Source organism: Dendrobates tinctorius, unplaced genomic scaffold (genome assembly GCF_039654945.1).
Source record: "Dendrobates tinctorius isolate UK_male_01 unplaced genomic scaffold, ASM3965494v1 ptg000086l, whole genome shotgun sequence".
Taxonomy (NCBI): Eukaryota; Metazoa; Chordata; class Amphibia; order Anura; family Dendrobatidae; genus Dendrobates; species Dendrobates tinctorius.
This window is the reverse complement of record NW_027361754.1, coordinates 45426198-45449347: the sequence shown is the minus strand read 5'-3', so window position 1 is coordinate 45449347 and position 23150 is coordinate 45426198.

Sequence of the window (23150 nt, the reverse complement as noted above, 5' to 3'; positions counted from 1 at the left end):
ATAGCAAATTATAATTATCTTCCATCCCATAGTCCCATGCCCATATACCCATCATACATATCCACGATCCCATAGGCCCGTGCCCATATCCCCATCATACATATCCTCCATCCCATAGTCGAGTGCCCATATACCCATCACACATCCTCCATCCCATAGTCCGATGCCCATATACCCATCATACATATCCTCCATCCCATTGTCCCGTGCCCATATACCCATCATACATATCCGCCATCCCATAGTCCCGTGCCCATATACCCGTCATACATATCCTCCATCCCATAGTCCAGTGCCCATATACCCATCACACATCCTCCATCCCATAGTCCCGTGCCCATATACCCGTCATACATATCCTCCATCCCATAGTCCAGTGCCCATATACCCATCACACATCCTCCATCTCATAGTCCTATGCCCATATACCCGTCATAGATATCCTCCATCTCATAGTCCAGTGCCCATATACCCATCACACATCCTCCATCCCATAGTCAACCATTATGACATCATAATGAGCGGCGGGGCTTGCAACCTATGATGACATCAGCGTCGCCATGGCAACCATTATGACATCATAATGAGGGGCGGGCTTGATACACACACACTTTTTCCCCATTATGTAGATAGGGGCAAAATAGATTGGTGAATTGGAACGCGCGGGGTTAAAATTTCACCTCACAACATAGCTTAGGACGCTCTCGGGGTCCAGACGTGTGACTGTGCCAAATTTTGTGGCTGTAGCTGCGACATACACACACACACACACACATACATACATACATGCACACACTTGAGCTTTATATATTAGATATATATATCTAATATATAAAGCTCAAGTGTGTGCATGTATGTATGTGTATATGCCATTGCTCCTGCTGGCTCTGCTGTAACAACAGCCTGTTGGTCTTTTGCTGTTGCTGCAGCAACTGGACCAGGTGTTTCAGCAGGTCCTCCATTTTGTCTGGCGATGCTTGCTGGCTTGTGACAGACTTAATCCAGGGCATTCAGTTCCTCCTGTAGCAGTCACACGTCTCTGCTGGGAACGCTGCCCGCACGTCTAACACCACTTGTAAGGTTACTTACTCAGCTGCAGGTTGAGGTAAGCACAGGAAGCAGTTTTCAGAAAATGTTCCATCAGGTTTATTCGCTCCATAAGCCTGCTTAAGTTTAAGCAAACAAAAGATTGCCTTCTGCGGCACAAATTGAAAACGAACAGAAAAACAAAGAGTTCATATAGCACTGTGGGTCCGCCCGCTCAGGTCAGTGTCTAAGGCCTCTTTCACACTTCAGTTTTTTTGCATCAGTTCAAATCCGCCAAAAAGTCATACAAGCGGATCCGTTGTCAACTGATGTGAACGGATGGCACAGGATCCGTTTTTAGACGGATCCTGAAAATGCGGAAATTTAAAGGAAATGCTGGCCGGGAAGGAAGGAGAGAGAGAGAGAGAGAGAGATACTGCTCAAAAAAATAAAGGGAACACTTAAACAACAGAATATAACTCCAAGTAAATCAAGCTTCTGTGAAATCAAACGGTCCAGTTAGGAAGCAACACTGATTGACAATCAATTTCACATGCTGTTGTGCAAATGGAATAGACAACAGATGGAAATTATTGGCAATTATCAAGACACCCTCAATAGAGGAGTGTTTCTGCAAGTGGGGACCACAGACCACATCTCAGTACCAATGCTTTCTGGCTGATGTTTTCGTCAATTTTGAATGTTGGTTGTGCTTTCACACTCATGGTAGCATGAGATGGACTCTATAACCCACACAAGTGGTTCAGGTAGTGCAGCTCATCCAGGATGGCACATCAATGCGAGCTGTGGCAAGAAGGTTTGCTGTGTCTGTCAGCGTAGTGTCCAGAGGCTGGAGGCGCAACCAGGAGACAGGCCAGTACACCAGGAGACATGGAGGGGGCCATAGGAGGGCAACAACCCAGCAGCAGGACCGCTACCTCCACCTTTGTGCAAGGAGGAACAGGAGGAGCACTGCCAGAGCCCTGCAAAATGACCTCCAGCAAGCCACAAATGTGTATGTGTCTGCTCAAACGGTTAGAAACCGAGTCCATGAGGATGGTCTGAGGGCCCGATAACCATAGATGGGGGTTGCGCTCACAGCCCAACACCGTGCAGGACGCTTGGCATTTGCCACAGAACACCAGGATTGGCAAAATTGCCACTGGCGCCCTGTGCTCTTCACAGATGAACGCAGGTTCACACTGAGCACATGTGACAGACGTGACAGAGTCTGGAGATGCCGTGGAGAGTGATCTGCTGCCTGCAACATCCTTCAGCATGACTTGTTTGGCAGTGGGTCAGTAATGGTGTGGGGTGGCATTTTTTTGGAGGGCCGCACAGTCCTCCATATGCTCGCCAGAGGTAGCCTGACTGCCATTAGGTACCGAGATGAGATCCTCAGACCCCTTGTGAAACCATATGCTGGTGCAGTGGGCTGGGTTCCTCCTAATGCAGGACAATGCCAGACCTCATGTGGCTGGAGTGTGTCAGCAGTTCCTGCAAGATGAAGGTATTGCACCACAGACTGTCCAGGAGTTGGCGGATGCTTTAGTCCAGGTCTGGGAGGAGATCCCTCAGGAGACCATCCGCCGCCTCATCAGGAGCATGCCCAGGCGTTGTACAGTAGGGAGGTCATACAGGCACGTGTAGGCCACACACAATACTGAGCATCTTTTCCTTGTCATGAGGCATTTCCACTGGAATTGGATTAGCCTGTAATTTGATTTTCCACTTTGATTTTGAGTATCATTCCAAATCCAGACCTCCATGGGATATTCATTTTGATTTACATTGATAATTGTTATGTTTTATTGTTCTGAACACATTCCACTATGCAATGAATAAAAATTTGCGACTGAAATATTTCATTCAGAGATATCTAGGATGTGGTATTTTAGTGTTCCCTTTTTTTTTTGAGAAGTGTATTCTTGTATTGTGTATTTTTGAGAAGTGTAATCTGATTTTTTACTAGATACATATAAGAAAAAAACAGACAAACAAAAACTCCTTTCACAGCATAGGCATCTACATGACCATACTAACCTGGAAAATTCATTCAATGGGTTACTAGGTATGAAATGTGAGCAGTAAAAAAACGTAGTAGTTAGCAAAAATAGGTAAAAAAATTGTTTTTATCTATATTTACGTTGACATTTTTGAAAAAATATACGTTGTATAGTAAGTTATATATACACCTCATAACAGCATCAAAAACAATACAATTTGTCCAGCACAATACAAAGTGTCATAAATAAAAGTATGAAGGCTGGAAAATGGAGAAGGAAAAAAAATTTAACAAATTGGCTGGTCATTAAGGAAATTCCAGGCCTGGTCATTAGGTGCACCATGAATGTGCCTGATCTTTTAGAAAAAAAAAAGACCCTCTTTGTAGTTCTTTTCTGCTCTGGCTAATTAATGAGGGCCCAGTACCAGGGACTTCCCTGTATTAACAAGCCAGACAATCATTTTACCATGTTCTTCATGCTCTTGCATGATTAGATTAACTTTGCACTGGAAGCATATTTATTATTCTTGTGCTGATTGTAAAGAGATTAACTTCTTCACTTATTTCCAAGATTAGCACCACATTACACTGGAAGGTGAAGATGTTGATCACTCTAGAATCATAGAATCACAGAATGTTAGAGTTGGAAGAGACCTCAACGGTCCTCGTGTCCAATGCCTGCTCAATGCAGGATTCACTAAACCATCTCAGACAGATATCTGTCCAGACTCTGTTTGAAGACTTCCATTGAAGGAGAACTCAAGACTTCTCGTGGCAGCCAGTTCCACTCATTGACTACCCACACCGTCAAAAAGTTTTTTCTAATATGTAATCTGTATCTTCAACCTTTCTTGTTTTTCCTCGTGCAAATGATAATATTCATGATCCCTGTACGCTGTGACACCCCTTCAGATATTTGTAGACCACTATTAAGTCTCCTCTTAAGGCCCCGTCACACACAGCGATCTCGCTAGCAAGATCGCTGATTTTGCGACGCCACAGTGAGCTCGCCAACGAGATCACTGTGTGTGACGGGGATCAGCGACTGGCCCCCCCGCCAGGTATCGCTGATCGTGCTCGATCGGCCTGGGCCATTTTTTGATCACTGGTCTCCCGCTGGCCAGCACGCATCGCTGCGTGTGGCAGCGAGAGACCAGCGATCAGGGACGCTGGACGCTGGTTTCTGATGTAAACATCGGGTATCCGGGAGCAGCGGGTCTTGGATACCCGCTGTTTACCTTGGAAACCGGCGTACATGCTGGTTTCCAAGGTAAACAGTGGGTATCCAGGAGCCGCACGGCTCTTAGATACCAAATGTTTACCTTGGAAACCGGCGTACAAGCTGGTTTCCAAGGTAAACAGCGGGTATCCAAGAGCCGCAGCTCCTGGGATACCCGATGTTTACATTAGAAACCAGCTTGCTCGCTGGTCCTGATCGCTGGAGGGGCTGTGTATGTGACAGTTCACCAGCAATCAGCCTAACGATGTCCCGACGATCCCATCCATGTCGGATCGTTGGTGGGATCGCTGGGACATCATTAAGTGTAACAGGGCCTTTAGCCTTTTTTTCTGCAAATTAAACATTTCCAGATCCTTTAACCATTCCTCGTAGGACATACTTTGCAGTCCACTCACCATCCTGGTAGCTCTTCTCTGAACTTGCTCCAGTTTTTCAATTTCTTTTTTAAAGCTCTACTCTCATATGGAGTGGTGCCATGCCATAGTCTCCAACTGTTACAAATGCCGGTTCATGAACACTTTCCCATAGGGAAGGGTCACACAACCATTTTGTCCACATCAAAGAAAAACGGTCCAATTCTTTTGATCATAGTTTGATCAGAGTAGCATCAGTTTTTCTCGGATATGGAGAGAAAAAAATAGTTTCTACATCATCTCCATTCTTTTAGTCCATGAAAATCAGACCTCACTCCAATGTCATCCAAGTGCGGTCCGATTTTTTTTTTTTACAGATCTATAGACTTGCATTGCCGATTTTGATCTGAACTGGACATGTCTTCAATTTTTTCTGTGGACCACTCGGTAAAAGGAAAAAAATATGACATGTGAACAGCCCCATGGACTATCATAGGTACGAGTGCTATCTGTGAAAACCATGGATAGCAGTTGGATGAGAAAATTGGTGATGTGCGTGAGCCCATAGAGTAATTTTCAGCCTCTCAGATCTCAGGATTTGCGATCCTGCTAAATTCATGGAAAACAGTAAAAAAATAAAAACACAATGGAAAGTAAGAACAGATTGGAAAAGGTTTCATGTTTCAGTTTACGTTTGATACCTATCCCACACTCCCTATGATGCTAGGTTCACGTATTCAATAAATGGAGCAGCGTATCAAACCATGACTGCAGTACAGAAATGGAGGGGACTGAATCACTCATTTTACTCAAAAGCTTCTTCTGGGAAATGTTTCTTTCACTTCTTTAACAGAACTTGCACTTTTTTTTGTACATATCCTATTAAGTTATTGAGGCCTATTTGCATTAGATGACTCACTAGTATATGAAAACAGTGTTGGGCTGAGTGCTAAAGACCCATTAATAACATTGACTACTGTTCAGTTACGTACAAAAATACCTTGACCCTAGTACACAAATTTACTTTTGCTTCTATGTGATATTAATTTGGCTAGCTTGTTTGATGAATTATTAGACTATACCTTTTTCTGCAAATTGTTAGGCCTCTTTCACACTTCAGTTTTTTACAATCAGTCACAATCCGCCAGGTTTTGAAAAAAACGGATCCTCAATTTTCTTTTGAGGATCCGTTTTTTTCCCCATTGACTTCCATTACTGGCAGATTGTGACGGATTGCCGTCCGTTGCATCCATTTTTTTTGCGGATCCGCCAAAAGTTGCTGTCCGTCACCATCCTCAAAGATTTGAAAATGGAGCTTGCAACGTTTTTTTACTCTGGCGGATCCTCCAGACACTAATTTAACCCGAAATTCTTTCTGGGTGCCGGACAAAAAAAAAATATTCTCTCTCTCTCTCTCTCTCTCTCTCTTTTTCCCGGCCAGCGTTTCCTTTAAATTTCCTCATTTTCAGGATCCGTCTGAAAACGGATCCTGTGACATCCATTCACATCAGTTGAGAACGGATCCGCTTCTCTGCCTTTTTGGCGGATTTGAACTGATGCAAAAAACTGAAGTGTGAAAGAGGCCTTAAACAGGAGTAAAAGCACTATTCATTAGCATTCCTTTGCAGGGGCGGCCTACCAGAGGATTCTCCTGTCCTCCTGTGGGCCAGTCCGACATGTATGAAACTGTTTCTCCAGTCTGTACAATAACTTTTCAAAATACAGGTTTTTAACTGTCTACTATAAGAGTCTTGTAATTCAGCTTACACTAGTCCATATTTTTTGGTAATCTGGTACTTCTGTCGGCAACAAAAAACACAAATGAAAGAGTTAAGTAGAAAAACACTAATAAATCTAAGTTCACACAATGTATTTGGAGCAGATATGCTCCAAATTCTTCCTCAAAAAACTTTGAAATCTCTTGCTTTCATTTGTAGGGAAAATCCACTTTGATGTTCACATGAGGAGCTATTTGATTTTTTCTTTCCTGAAAAACTTTTGAAAAACATTTGGTGGGAAAAAAAATGCATGTCACTTCTTGGAAATGGACCCTGATGGAATCTTCTCCAGACTAGACACTACCAAACCAAAAGGCTGCAAAAAATGGTTCAGTAAAATTACGGTATACTCTTATGAAACTTTTCAGAACCGCTTCGGGAAAAAAAACTCCCCCAAAAAAGAGTGATTTCTGTTTAAAAAAAAAAAAACTTTGTCTGTTATAAAGAAACTCTTTATGAACATAAACAATTATGTCACACAGCTTTACATTATATTCTTAGCATTTTATTTTCAATTGATAAGCTATGCTCACACAGTTTTTTAATTTTTCTTTAAGAGGCATTGAAAAATACTAAGTGGAACAAGGTTAATGTAACTTCATGGAATCAGATCCTATATGAAACCTCTCCAAAGTAGACACTGTCATATAAAAAAGTTGCAAAAAAAAAAAACTTTTGGAAAAAAAGCTTTTCTAAAACAGTTTCAGAAAAAGAAAAACTCCAAAAATTCTCTAAAAGAAAGAATATTTTCTAGATGGAAAATGTGAGCATAACCTAATATATAATTTTCTGCCATCTAATAATCCAATACTTGTGTCACCTTATTAATTTATATATTAAAGTAACATTTGCCATTTTTGGCGCTCAATCAATTTTTGGGGGTTTTGAGCTGGTGAAATAGAAATTATAATAATAGAGCCAAGGAGGGCACCACAAAATACAAAGGTGGGATCCTCCTGCAGTCAGCAAGAAAATAGTACTGTATACACGTTGGAAAGCTACTGACCAAAAAAGCAGGGATCACCAAAAATCATGATAATCTTTAGACAACCATTGACAACACACATATAAAAACAATTAAAAGTCATCACTAGAGTTGAGCGACTTTTGTTTTTTTAGGGTCGCGTTTCGTTTCGTGAAACCCGACTTTTCCAAAAGTCGGGTCGAGCAAGATCGTCCGATTATAGGGAAAAGTCGGGATCGTCCCAAAACACGAAACCCAATGTAAGTCAATGGGGAATAAAAGTCGGCAGTGAGAGGAGGACAGGAAACACACCTACAGTGCCCATTTGAATGCCAAAAGCATCAATTCTTCTTACTTAAGCTTGTCAACCTTAATTAACTTCATAATACAAGTTACGCACTGAAAAATGGGGGTTATTTGGCTAAATTTGTGGGGGGGGAGGGCTGGCTGCAGGTTTTCATGTGCCCTGGGCGAAAGAGCGCCCCTTTAACACATACCACAACTCATCATGCTCCGATACAGCAGAGAAATAGCGGTATAGTACAATGAAAAATACCTCACTTTTTACATCTCATGACGAGGCCCATCTATTTCTCCATACAAAATCATTGGTCCCATATAATGTTTGAAACAGTATATGATGAGCTCCACATAATGCTACAGTATATGTTGGTCCCCATGGATGAAGCTCCACTGTCTTATGGGCCCAAATAATGCTCCAAACATAATGGGCCCCATTTCTACTGCTCTAGTGTATAATGGGCCCTGTAAATGCTGCTCCAGTGTCTGATGTCCACCTTTGGAATGTTCCAGTGTATGGTGGGCCCCATCTATCATTCTCCAGAGTATAGTGCTCCCCAAAAATTGCTGTCCCAACATAGAAAACAATCAAATAAGTCTCCTCGCTAGGGAATCCCTGTACTTGTCTGGACAGGTGCTGTAGCTTGCTTAACAGCTCGCCAGCCGTTCTCACGCCCAGTATGGATTGCACGTGATTGCACAAAGGTTAGAAAGGGTACCGTATCCCTGGATAACATGTATGGATAGCGTACACATTCAAAATATATGTCTATACAGCATGAGGCAGGCTCAGACGGTGTTAGGCCCAGTATGGATTGCACATCATTGCACAAAGGTTAGAAGGGGTACCGTATCCCCGGATAACATGTATGGATAGCGTACACATTCAAAATATATGTCTATACAGCATGAGGCAGGCTCAGACGGTGTTAGGCCCAGTATGGATTGCACGTCATTGCACAAAGGTTAGAAGGGGTACCGTATCCCCGGATAACATGTATGGATAGCGTACACATTCAAAATATATGTCTATACAGCATGAGGCAGGCTCAGACGGTGTTAGGCCCAGTATGGATTGCACGTCGTTGCACAAAGGTTAGAAGGGGTACCGTATCCCCGGATAACATGTATGGATAGCGTACACATTCAAAATATATGTCTATACAGCATGAGGCAGGCTCAGACGGTGTTAGGCCCAGTATGGATTGCACGTCATTGCACAAAGGTTAGAAGGGGTACCGTATCCCCGGATAACATGTATGGATAGCGTACACATTCAAAATATATGTCTATACAGCATGAGGCAGGCTCAGACGGTGTTAGGCCCAGTATGGATTGCACGTCATTGCACAAAGGTTAGAAGGGGTACCGTATCCCCGGATAACATGTATGGATAGCGTACACATTCAAAATATATGTCTATACAGCATGAGGCAGGCTCAGACGGTGTTAGGCCCAGTATGGATTGCACGTTATTGCACAAAGGTTAGAAGGGGTACCGTATCCCCGGATAACATGTATGGATAGCGTACACATTCAAAATATTTGTCTATACAGCATGAGGCAGGCTCAGACGGTGTTAGGCCCAGTATGGATTGCACGTCATTGCACAAAGGTTAGAAGGGGTACCGTATCCCCGGATAACATGTATGGATAGCGTACACATTCAAAATATATGTCTATACAGCATGAGGCAGGCTCAGACGGTGTTAGGCCCAGTATGGATTGCACATCATTGCACAAAGGTTAGAAGGGGTACCGTATCCCCGGATAACATGTATGGATAGCGTACACATTCAAAATATATGTCTATACAGCATGAGGCAGGCTCAGACGGTGTTAGGCCCAGTATGGATTGCACGTCATTGCACAAAGGTTAGAAGGGGTACCGTATCCCCGGATAACATGTATGGATAGCGTACACATTCAAAATATATGTCTATACAGCATGAGGCAGGCTCAGACGGTGTTAGGCCCAGTATGGATTGCACGTCATTGCACAAAGGTTAGAAGGGGTACCGTATCCCCGGATAACATGTATGGATAGCGTACACATTCAAAATATATGTCTATACAGCATGAGGCAGGCTCAGACGGTGTTAGGCCCAGTATGGATTGCACGTCATTGCACAAAGGTTAGAAGGGGTACCGTATCCCCGGATAACATGTATGGATAGCGTACACATTCAAAATATATGTCTATACAGCATGAGGCAGGCTCAGACGGTGTTAGGCCCAGTATGGATTGCACGTCATTGCACAAAGGTTAGAAGGGGTACCGTATCCCCGGATAACATGTATGGATAGCGTACACATTCAAAATATATGTCTATACAGCATGAGGCAGGCTCAGACGGTGTTAGGCCCAGTATGGATTGCACGTCATTGCACAAAGGTTAGAAGGGGTACCGTATCCCCGGATAACATGTATGGATAGCGTACACATTCAAAATATATGTCTATACAGCATGAGGCAGGCTCAGACGGTGTTAGGCCCAGTATGGATTGCACGTCATTGCACAAAGGTTAGAAGGGGTACCGTATCCCCGGATAACATGTATGGATAGCGTACACATTCAAAATATATGTCTATACAGCATGAGGCAGGCTCAGACGGTGTTAGGCCCAGTATGGATTGCACGTCATTGCACAAAGGTTAGAAGGGGTACCGTATCCCCGGATAACATGTATGGATAGCGTACACATTCAAAATATATGTCTATTCAGCATGAGGCAGGCTCAGACGGTGTTAGGCCCAGTATGGATTGCACGTCATTGCACAAAGGTTAGAAGGGGTACCGTATCCCCGGATAACATGTATGGATAGCGTACACATTCAAAATATATGTCTATACAGCATGAGGCAGGCTCAGACGGTGTTAGGCCCAGTATGGATTGCACGTCATTGCACAAAGGTTAGAAGGGGTACCGTATCCCCGGATAACATGTATGGATAGCGTACACATTCAAAATATACACTCACTGGCCACTTTATTAGGTACACCATGCTAGTAAGGGGTTGGACCCCCTTTTGCCTTCAGAACTGCCTCAATTCTTCGTGGCAGAGATTCAACAAGGTGCTGGAAGCATTCCTCAGAGATTTTGGACCATATTGACATGATGGCATCACACAGTTGGCGCAGATTTGTCGGCTGCACATCCCTGATGCGAATCTCCCGTTCCACCACATCCCAAAGATGCTCTATTGGATTGAGATCTGGTGACTGAGGAGGCCATTTGAGTACAGTAAACTCATTGTCATGTTCAAGAAACCAATCTGAGATGATTCGAGCTTTATGACATGGCGCATTATCCTGCTGAAAGTAGCCATCAGATGTTGGGTACATTGTGGTCATAAAGGGATGGACATGGTCAGCAACAATACTCAGGTAGGCTGTGGCGTTGCAACGATGCTCAATTGGTACCAAGGGGCCCAAAGAGTGCCCAGAAAAAATTCCCCACACCATGACACCACCACCACCAGCCTGAACCGTTGATACAAGGCAGGATGGATCCATGCTTTCATGTTGTTTACGCCAAATTCTGACCCTACCATCCGAATGTCGCAGCAGAAATCGAGACTCATCAGACCAGGCAACGTTTTTCCAATCTTCTACTGTCCAATTTCGATGAGCTTGTGCAAATTGTAGCCGCAGTTTCCTGTTCTTAGCTGAGAGGAGTGGTACCCAGTGTGGTCTTCTGCTGCTGTAGCCCATCTGCCTCAAAGTTCGACGCACTGTGCGTTCAGAGATGCTCTTCTGCCTACCTTGGTTGTAACGGGTGGCAATTTGAGTCACTGTTGCCTTTCTATCAGCTCGAACCAGTCTGCCCATTCTCCTCTGACCTCTGGCATCAACATGGCATTTCCGGCCACAGAACTGCCGCTCACTGGATTTTTTTTCTTTTTCGGACCATTCTCTGTAAACCCTAGAGATGGTTGTGCGTGAAAATCCCAGTAGATCAGCAGTTTCTGAAATTCTCAGACCAGCCCTTCTGGCACCAACAATCATGCTACGTTCAAAGGCACTCAAATCACCTTTCTTCCCCATACTGATGCTCGGTTTGAACTGCAGGAGATTGTCTTGACCATGTCTACATGCCTAAATGCACTGAGTTGCCGCCATGTGATTGGCTGATTAGAAATTAAGTCTTAACACACAGTTGGACAGGTGTACCTAATAAAGTGGCCAGTGAGTGTATGTCTATACAGCATGAGGCAGGCTCAGACGGTGTTAGGCCCAGTATGGATTGCACGTCATTGCACAAAGGTTAGAAGGGGTACCGTATCCCCGGATAACATGTATGGATAGCGTACACATTCAAAATATATGTCTATACAGCATGAGGCAGGCTCAGACGGTGTTAGGCCCAGTATGGATTGCACGTCATTGCACAAAGGTTAGAAGGGGTACCGTATCCCCGGATAACATGTATGGATAGCGTACACATTCAAAATATATGTCTATACAGCATGAGGCAGGCTCAGACGGTGTTAGGCCCAGTATGGATTGCACGTCATTGCACAAAGGTTAGAAGGGGTACCGTATCCCCGGATAACATGTATGGATAGCGTACACATTCAAAATATATGTCTATACAGCATGAGGCAGGCTCAGACGGTGTTAGGCCCAGTATGGATTGCACGTCATTGCACAAAGGTTAGAAGGGGTACCGTATCCCCGGATGACATGTATGGATAGCGTACACATTCAAAATATATGTCTCAGGAGGCAGGCTCAGACGGTGTCAGGCACAGTATGGATTTGACGGCCCAGATTACACAGCGGAGGAGCAGGTAGAGGTAAAGATTGCAAATGCTGGGGCCCTGGCCAAGCAAGGGGGGCCCACTCGTGGGCGTCGGTACTGGCACTGGGCCCCTCATAGTACAGCGGTTTGTCTGACGGCGGGTGTGCACCACCACCGTCAGAGACACTTGATTGCACTATGAGGGACCCTGTGCCAGTGCCCGCACCCAAGAGTCGGCCTACCCACCTGTCCAGGGCAACGGCACTCGCACGGTGTCATGCGCTAGGTGGTGACCCCGGCCATGGGGGGGAGGCAGCACAGTTAGGGAGTTTTAGAAAGTGGCATATGTTGATGTTGGACATTTAACTGATGCAAAAGGCGAAATAGGTGAAGTACCAGGCAGAGGTGGACCAAAGCAAGCCATTTTTCTGTCACCCTATGTGTCATCAGGGGAAGGTGGGACAAAATCCTTGGAAACCCATGCGTGGTTCATTTTATTGAAGGTTAGATCATCCACATTTTGGGTTGACAGACGGGTCCTTTTTTCTGTCAGGATTGATCCAGCTGCACTGAAGACTCTTTCCGATAGCACACTTGCAGCTGGGCAAGCGAGCTCCTGTAAGGCATATTGGGCCAATTCAGGCCAGGTGTCCAGTTTAGCGGCCCAATAGTCAAAGGGGAATGACCTGTGTGGGAGAACATCGATATGGGAGGAAAAGTAGTTTGTAACCATAGTTGACAACTGCTGTCTCCTGTCACTTTCCATCGATGCAGTATTACCAGTTGTGTGAGCGGTATTTGAAAAATCAGTCCACAACATTGTCATGAAACCCCTGTCTCCAACGCCACTTCTGCTGTGTGCACCACGAACACCTCTGCCAAGCTGCCCCCGGCCCGTACGGCTCGTGTGAGAACCATCACCGCTGCTGTGTGCTGGGAATGCCTCAAGCAACCGATTTACCAGAGTTGCTTGTTTATTAGCCAATATTAGGTCAAGGTTCTCCTGTGGCATGATGTTTTGTAATTTGCCTTTATAGCGTGGATCCAGGATGCTGGCCAACCAGTAGTCGTCATCGTTCATCATTTTGGCAATGCGGGGGTCCCTTTTTAGGATCCGCAAGGCATAATCTGACATGTGGGCCAATGTTCCCGGTGTCAATGATGCACTGCGAGTGCTGGGTGGAGGAGCACTTTCTGGCAAATCCACATCCCTCCAGTCACGCACAAACCCTGTACCAGACCTTGCCACGCCAACATTTTCACTTGCCCCACGAGATGCATCCTCCTCCCCTAAGTAATCATCCCCATCATCCTCCTCCTCCTCTTCTTCCTCCACCTCGTCCAGGAGAGGTCCCTGAGCAGACAATGGCTGAATGTCATCAAGGATTCCCTCCTCCTCTTCCTCCTCATCAACATTGGCTGCAGACGCCTGCTCCTTAAGGTGCGTCAAAGTTTGCATGAGCAGACGCATAAGTGGGATGCTCATGCTTAGGATGGCGTCGTCTGCGCTTACCAGCCGTGTGCATTCCTCAAAACACTGAAGGACTTTACAAAGGTCTTTCAGCTTCGACCACTGCACGCCTGTCAACTCCATGTCTGCTCTCAAAGTGCCTGGCCGTGTATCCTCCCACAAATGCATTATGGCCTGCCTCTGCTCGCACAGCTGCTCAACCATGTGCAGGGTGGAGTTCCACCTTGTTGCAATGTCGATAATGAGGCGGTGGTTGGGAAGGTGGAGCAATCGCTGCAGCTTCTGCATACGAACGGAGTGTACAGGCGACCGGCGGATGTGCGCGCACAGTCTTCGCACCTTCTGGAGCAGGGCTGTTAACTCCGGATAATTTTTGAGGAAGCACTGCACCACCAGGTTCAAGGTGTGAGCCAAGCAAGGTATGTGGCTGAGTTTTGAAAGGGCTATGGCTGCCACAAAATTACGGCCGTTATCACTAACTACCTTGCCTGCCTCAAGATGTACACTGCCCAGCCATGACTCAGTTTGTCGCTTCAAGTACTCGGCCAGCACCTCGGCGGTGTGTCTGTCGCCCAAACACATCATCTGCAACACAGCCTGCTGACGCTTTCCAGTAGCTGCTCGATAGGGGGACACATCGTGTGCAACAGTGGCAGCTGCAGATGGAGTGCTCGTACGACTGCGCTCTGTGGACGAGCTGTCGCTTCTGGAGGAGGAGGAGGAGGAGGAGGAGGGTCGAACGCCTACAGCCAACTGTTTCCTAGACCGTGGGCTAGGCAGCACTGTCCCACCACCGCTGTCCCCTGTGGACCCTGCATCCACCACATTAACCCAGTGCGCAGTGATGGACACGTAACGGCCCTGGCCATGCCGACTGGACCATGCATCAGTTGTGAGGTGCACCTTTCCGCTCACTGACTGCTTGAGTGCATGGACAATGCGGTCTTTCACATGATGGTGGAGGGCTGGGATGGCTTTGCGAGAGAAGAAGTGGCGACTGGGTAGGTCATAGCGTGGTACTGCATAGGCCATGAGTTCGCGGAAAGCTGTGCTTTCCACCAACCGAAAGGGCATCATCTCAAACGAGATTAGTTTGGCAATGTGGGCGTTCAAACTCAGTGTACGCGGATGAGAGACTGAGTACTTTCTTGACCTACTCATAGTGTCTGGGAGGGTGAGCTGGACTTGAGAGCTGCATATGGTGGAAGTAGCGGTGGACAGGGCGGACTGAGAGAGGGTTGATGATGGTGATGGAGTTGGTGTTCTTTCTGATGGCCTAGAATCAGTCTTTCGTTGATATAACAGTGGGATTCCCTGACTGCTGTGGCCTTGCAACGACACCTCAACATTTGCTGCTGTGCTAACCGGTGGGCTTACAGTGGGGGAAACAATGTAGCGTTGCTGACTACCTTCGTTGTGATCAGTTGCACATGTGGCACTTGAGGTTTGGTGTTGTGTCCACGCTTGCAAGTGCATGCTGGTTAAATGTCTAAGCATGCAACTGGTATTCAAATTTTTCAGATTTTTCCCTCGGCTAAAGGTCTTTGCGCACTTCTTACAGATAACCTTGGCCTGATCATGAGGATTTTGTTCAAAAAAGTGCCACACTGCACTCTTCCTACTTTGGCAGACATTTTGCGGCCTAGCACGCTGTGATCTTTTGACCCTCTGGACAAGCTGTCCAGCAACTCTTTTGATGTTTGGAACCTGTCTTTGGAGTGCTCCAGGCCTGCCAGATAACAGCTGTTGCGATGTCGATGTCTGCTGTGGATGCTCCTCATCTGAGCTATTGGAAGCAGCACCCTCTTCCCCCAATGGATGCCAATCTGGGTCAACAACTGGGTCATCCATCACCTCCTCTTCTATGTCATGTGCACCTTTCTCTGTGTCACCGTGTATGGTGGTATAGTGTGCGGGAAGGGGCACCTGAGTCTCATCAGGGTCAAAATCTGGCTCTGTACACTGCGAGGACAATGTAGTGCTCTGAGTGAATGTACCAGCAGAATCATCCATCAGCGGCTGTGCATCAGTGCACTCCATGTCAGATTCATCTTGGCCTGGGTAATTCACCATTTGACTTGATAATCCAGGCATGGTATGTGAAAACAGCTCCATGGAGTAATCAGTAGTATGGCCTGCGTCATCCTTCAATCTTGGTTGGGGTGAAGGACACAAGGAAAGGTGTGGTTCATGAACATGAGCCTCCAATGACGACTCAGTGCTTTTACTTTTTACAACTGAAGAAGAGGAGGCGATAGAGCTGGAGGCTGAGTCAGCAATGTAAGACAAAACTTTTTCCTGATGCTCTGCCTTTAAAAGCGGTTTGCCAACTCCTAGAAAACTAAGCGTTCGAGTCCTTATGTAGCCAGACGATGACGCAGGGTCAGCACCTCCTGCATTCGGTCCTATTTTGCTCTTGCCACTACCATCAGATCCACCACCAACACCATCATTACCAGCTGCCAACCCCCGCCCAATTCCACGGCCTCTTCCACCAGCCTTCCTCATTTTTGGTAGAAATGTAGACAAAATCCAACAAACTATATAGTAATGTAAAACAAGGTACAAGGTGTCTATAGGACAGGGGAGTTTTAGAATTTCTGCACACACTTGTGGACAGTGGACACTTGTGGATTGTGTGCGGCCCACTGATATCTGAGCGCTATTTGACACACTCGATGGCACAGCTGCCTGTGACCAAAGTGACGAGAGGATAATGGAGATTTTGAATCTCTGCGTACACTTGTGTACAGTGGACACTTGTGGATTGTGTGCGGCCCACTGATATCTGAGCGCTATGTGACACGCTCGATGGCACAGCTGCCTGTGACCAAAGTGACGAGAGGATAATGGAGATTTTGAATCTCTGCGTACACTTGTGGACAGTGGACACTTGTGGATTGTGTGCGGCCCACTGATATCTGAGCGCTATGTGACACGCTCGATGGCATAGCTGCCTGTGACCAAAGTGACGAGAGGATAATGGAGATTTTGAATCTCTGCGTACACTTTTGGACACTGGACACTTGTGGATTGTGTGCGGCCCACTGATATCTGAGCGCTATGTGACACGCTCGATGGCACAGCTGCCTGTGACCAAAGTGACGAGAGGATAATGGAGATTTTGAATCTCTGCGTACACTTGTGGACAGTGGACACTTGTGGATTGTGTGCGGCCCACTGATATCTGAGCGCTATGTGACACGCTCGATGGCACAGCTGCCTGTGACCAAAGTGACGAGAGGATAATGGAGATTTTGAATCTCTGCGTACACTTGTGGACAGTGGACACTTGTGGATTGTGTGCGGCCCACTGATATCTGAGCGCTATGTGACACGCTCGATGGCACAGCTGCCTGTGACCAAAGTGACGAGAGGATAATGGAGATTTTGAATCTCTGCGTACACTTGTGGACAGTGGATACTTGTGGATTGTGTGCGGCCCACTGATATCTGAGCGCTATGTGACACGCTCGATGGCACAGCTGCCTGTGACCAAAGTGACGAGAGGATAATGGAGATTTTGAATCTCTGCGTACACTTTTGGACACTGGACACTTGTGGATTGTGTGCGGCCCACTGATATCTGAGCGCTATGTGACACGCTCGATGGCACAGCTGCCTGTGACCAAAGTGACGAGAGGATAATGGAGATTTTGAATCTCTGCGTACACTTGTGGACAGTGGACACTTGTGGATTGTGTGCGGCCCACTGATATCTGAGCGCTATGTGACACGCTCGATGGCACAGCTGCCTGTGACCAAAGTGACGAGAGGATAATGGAGATTTTGAATCTCTGCGTACACTTTTGGACACTGGACACTTGTGGATTGTGTGCGGCCCACTGATATCTGAGCGCTATGTGACACGCTCGATGGCACAGCTGCCTGTGACCAAAGTGACGAGAGGATAATGGAGATTTTGAATCTCTGCGTACACTTGTGGACAGTGGACACTTGTGGATTGTGTGCGGCCCACTGATATCTGAGCGCTATGTGACACGCTCGATGGCACAGCTGCCTGTGACCAAAGTGACGAGAGGATAATGGAGATTTTGAATCTCTGCGTACACTTGTGGACAGTGGATACTTGTGGATTGTGTGCGGCCCACTGATATCTGAGCGCTATGTGACACGCTCGATGGCACAGCTGCCTGTGACCAAAGTGACGAGAGGATAATGGAGATTTTGAATCTCTGCGTACACTTTTGGACACTGGACACTTGTGGATTGTGTGCGGCCCACTGATATCTGAGCGCTATGTGACACGCTCGATGGCACAGCTGCCTGTGACCAAAGTGACGAGAGGATAATGGAGATTTTGAATCTCTGCGTACACTTGTGGACAGTGGACACTTGTGGATTGTGTGCGGCCCACTGATATCTGAGCGCTATGTGACACGCTCGATGGCACAGCTGCCTGTGACCAAAGTGACGAGAGGATAATGGAGATTTTGAATCTCTGCGTACACTTTTGGACACTGGACACTTGTGGATTGTGTGCGGCCCACTGATATCTGAGCGCTATGTGACACGCTCGATGGCACAGCTGCCTGTGACCAAAGTGACGAGAGGATAATGGAGATTTTGAATCTCTGCGTACACTTGTGGACAGTGGACACTTGTGGATTGTGTGCGGCCCACTGATATCTGAGCGCTATGTGACACGCTCGATGGCACAGCTGCCTGTGACCAAAGTGACGAGAGGATAATGGAGATTTTGAATCTCTGCGTACACTTTTGGACAGTGGACACTTGTGGATTGTGTGCGGCCCACTGATATCTGAGCGCTATGTAACACGCTCGATGGCACAGCTGCCTGTGACCAAAGTGACGAGAGGATAATGGAGATTTTGAATCTCTGCGTACACTTTTGGACACTGGACACTTGTAGATTGTGTGCGGCCCACTGATATCTGAGCGCTATGTGACACGCTCGATGGCACAGCTGCCTGTGACCAAAGTGACGAGAGGATAATGGAGATTTTGAATCTCTGCGTACACTTTTGGACACTGGACACTTGTGGATTGTGTGCGGCCCACTGATATCTGAGCGCTATGTGACACGCTCGATGGCACAGCTGCCTGTGACCAAAGTGACGAGAGGATAATGGAGATTTTGAATCTCTGCGTACACTTGTGGACAGTGGACACTTGTGGATTGTGTGCGGCCCACTGATTTCTGAGCGCTATGTGACACGCTCGATGGCACAGCTGCCTGTGACCAAAGTGACGAGAGGATAAGGGAGATTGGATTGCTTTTAAAAAAGCAGTTTGCGGAGCAGTGGGTAAACAGCAATGCCAGCGTGTCAGGAAGCCTTAAAAGGCAGCCCAACAACCAACACCACTGATACACCACAATATAGCCTCCCCTTGCACTGCACACACAGTGACTTGTGTGTTGTGCAGGCCAAATCGCTAGCAGCAGAAGCAGTTTTTTTGTCTTCTTCCCTGCCTAACGCTCTCCCTACAGAATCAGCAGCAACCTCTCCCTATACTAAGATCGGCAGAAGTAGGATGGCGGTCGGCGTGCACGCCCTTTTATACCCCCTGTGACGCCCACCAAAGCAAGCCAATCACTTGCATGCCCTTCTGAAAGATGGTGGTGACCCGTGCCTATGTCATCACGTTGCCCACAGTGTCCGTGGATCCTGATTGGCTGAAAAAGAGTGCAAAACAAACTTTTGAAATGCGACTTTGGCGCGTAAGTCGCCGACCTCGTGGCCGACCTCATCCTAGGGTCGGGTTTCGTTTCATGAAACCCGACTTTGCCAAAAGTCGGCGACTTTTGAATTTTTTCGACCCGTTTCGCTCAACTCTAGTCATCACACATGACAGATCATACACAAGGCTCCTAATAAAGCCAAACAAGCATCCCCCTTGAGGCTGAAAGTAATTGGGTAGTGAATACAGATAATCTGAAGAGAGCAATGTGACATAGAAGTAATCAGTAACAATGATTCAGAATATACAGAGTTCAATAAATGCCACTAATAATAACCTGTAAATAAACAATATATCAATAAATATGGACTCAAAGCATGTCCAACAATACTGCTGCAGCAGTATGAATAAACATACAAAGACAGGTTAAAGTAAACCAATACAGAAAAAGACAGGTCGTGCCATATAAAAAATAGGCACACAAGACATGCTCTACAAAAGATGCACAAATAAAGTTGCCCAGTATATCCTAATAGCCCTCTTACATGTGGGGGACCTTGTGGAGTGCCCTGCCCGACGCGTGTCGCTACCGCAAGGTAGCTTCGTCAGGGGCTAGAGAGTGTGTGCAGTGAGAGTCATATAAATACATACCAGAAATGAACTTAATAGATAGCAGCTGCGAGGTTTGATCTAATTAGACGCGGAGTGTGAAGGCGCAAGGACGCATGTCAGGCCAGGACCGGATGTATGACCCGTAGTTCACCACTACTTCCGTGTATATGCAGGAGAGACGCGGTAACTTATGCTGCGCATGTGCCACAGGCAGAGTAGTTATAGCAACCAGAGGATGCTAATATCGGCGATTATACAGCAAGCGGTCGTCATAGTAATCAAAGAACGCACAAATCGGCGATGGAAAGCAGCTTTAGGAGACATTTGTCTCAATAAAATATATTATATGGAAGCGCAAAGAAGTATAACAAAAACGGCCAAAAATATGACCCATTCCTTGCAGAAGGATACAAAAGATATGGTGGCACATACTGCGCATGTCAAAAGGCATGATAATTGTAGTAACCAAAAGACACCAATACCAGCGAGTATGCACAAATGATAGGTAGTCAAGAAAGACAATAAAGGACGAAAAAAATATAAATAAAGATCTAATGCCAATACTTGGATCTTATATATTCAGTATTTCGAAGAGTTCTCCATTGCTGCAGTACAAAGAAACATACCAATAGCGCCGCATACTAAAACCCCACAAATGTGACGCACATATAGAATATAATGGCGGCATTAATGCTAATCATATGGATAAAAAAAAAAAAAAAAACACAGACCAGGACTGGCTATAAAGTAGAAATACTCCACAAACTCCCCCCAAAGGGCATCCGAAAAGATGAAAATTAATGGTAACCAAGAGCATTGGGGTGAAAAACATAGTTGAGCAACATACAAAACTCAAAAGAGCAGTAAGGTTACAAAAAAACAACTAAATATGCTCATAACATAAGCCTAGATGAAAAAAACAATTCTAGTCAAAAATAAAGTCCTTTATAAAAAGTCCATAGTATAATAGATGTGCAGGTCACATTGTAAAGCGTCAAGAGGCCAACTTTATCCAGGTAACACCGGGAGGAAAAGTAGATCCAAGATGACGAAACAAAAGTCGAGAACAAATTTTCGAGTCATGAGGTCCAAAGCAGAGGAAGTGTGAGGATTAGTATCCAGGATCTACAAAAACAGAAGACAACTTGTAAAACAGACCAGATCACATCTGTTTGTAATATCCGGTAAATAATAAATCTTCATTTAATCCAAGAGGGGAACGACTCCGAAGGTGGAAAATCCACCTGGATTCACGTTTCAACAATTCCAACGAGATGTCCCCCCCTCTAATGTTGGTCTGTAAAGCTTCCAACCCCAGGACTCTAATACCAGCGCTACAGCCATGGTGTTCACGCAAAAAATGTAAGGCTACCGGGGTTAAGGGTTTACCCTTATCACAATCTGTTTTAGCTGTATTAATATTTGAGAGGTGTTGTTGAATCCTCTTTCTAAGTTCCTGCGTGGTTTGTCCCACATAAATTTTCGGGCACTGACAAACCAGTGCATATATCAAATTTTTGGATCTACATTTAAAAAAGGTCTTGGAACAGACCAGGAAAGTCAGGGTGGGTAAAAGGACACCCTCACTACCAACAGTGAGATGACAAATGCTGCAACCACCACAGGCAAAAGTCCCAACCAGGCGTGCCCCTCTATTCAAACTGATAACAGGTCTTTTGAAATGACTATGGCACAGGGAATCCTTCAGGGATTTTGCTTTTCTAGCAATAAGAGTTGGTTGTGGTGCAATATGCGGAGCCAACTTGGGCTCTTCGGCCAACATTCCCCAATATTTCATCAAAATGCCTCGCAAATCATGCCAGTGGTTGTTATATGTAGTAACAAGACCCAAAGGTCTATCACACCTTGGCGGTCGTGAGCGCAACAAATCAGCCCGATTGGCACCCCTAGCCGATTGAAAAGCCCTAGAAATTACCTTGTGTGGGTAACCTCTGTCTTTAAAGCGTCTTGTCAAGTCCCTGGCTTGTGTCAAAAAGTCCTGTTGGGTAGAACAATTTCTTTTTAGGCGGTAAAATTGTCCCTTGGGAATCCCATTCCTCAAATGCTTCGGATGAAAGCTTGAGTAGTGCAAGATACTGTTGGTGGAAGTCGGTTTACGAAAAAGCGTAGTCTTGATAAAGGACCCTTCCAAGACCAATCTCAAATCCAAAAATTCAACTGCAGATCCTGCAAAATTAGCTGTAAGATGAATATTTAGATTATTATTATTGAGTTTGTCAACAAAGTTTTTACATTCTTCCAAAGGCCCAGACCATAAAAGGAGAACGTCGTCGATATAACGCCACCATTTGAATACATGATCTCTGAACTCGGTAAGTGGGTAGACGTGTGTCAACTCCCACCACCCGAGAAACAGATTCTCATAAGATGGGGCACAGCGTGCCCCCATTGCTGTACCTGAAACCTGCCTAAAAAATGCCCGGTCAAAAACAAAATAATTTTTGTCCAAGATGAAATGCAACAGGTCAATTAAGAATGAATCATGTTGGCGGTCACCAGTGGTGTGATGTTCCAAAAAATAGGCAATCGCCTGAATACCCAGATCGTGTCGGATATTGGTGTACAAAGATTCAACATCCAATGAAACTAAAAACGTGTTAGGCGGAATAATCAAATCATTTAACAAAACCAAAAGATGTGAAGTATCCTTCACATGGGAGGAAAGGGTAGTGACTAAGGACTGGAGAAAGAAGTCAACATAAATACAAGGTTTCTCAAAAATGCCACCAATACCCGACACGATGGGTCGACCTGGAGGATCTACAATAGATTTGTGCACCTTGGGTAGCATGTAAAAGGTTGGAACCCTCGGGTGGTGGATAGTAAGAAATTCTCTTTCTTTTTTACTGATGACATTATGGGCCTGAGCCATATTCAAAAGTTTATCCAATTTAGAATTGAACACTGTAGTAGGATCAGAGGGAAGTTTCAAATAGAAATGGGCGTTACTCAATTGTCTCCTAGCCTCCT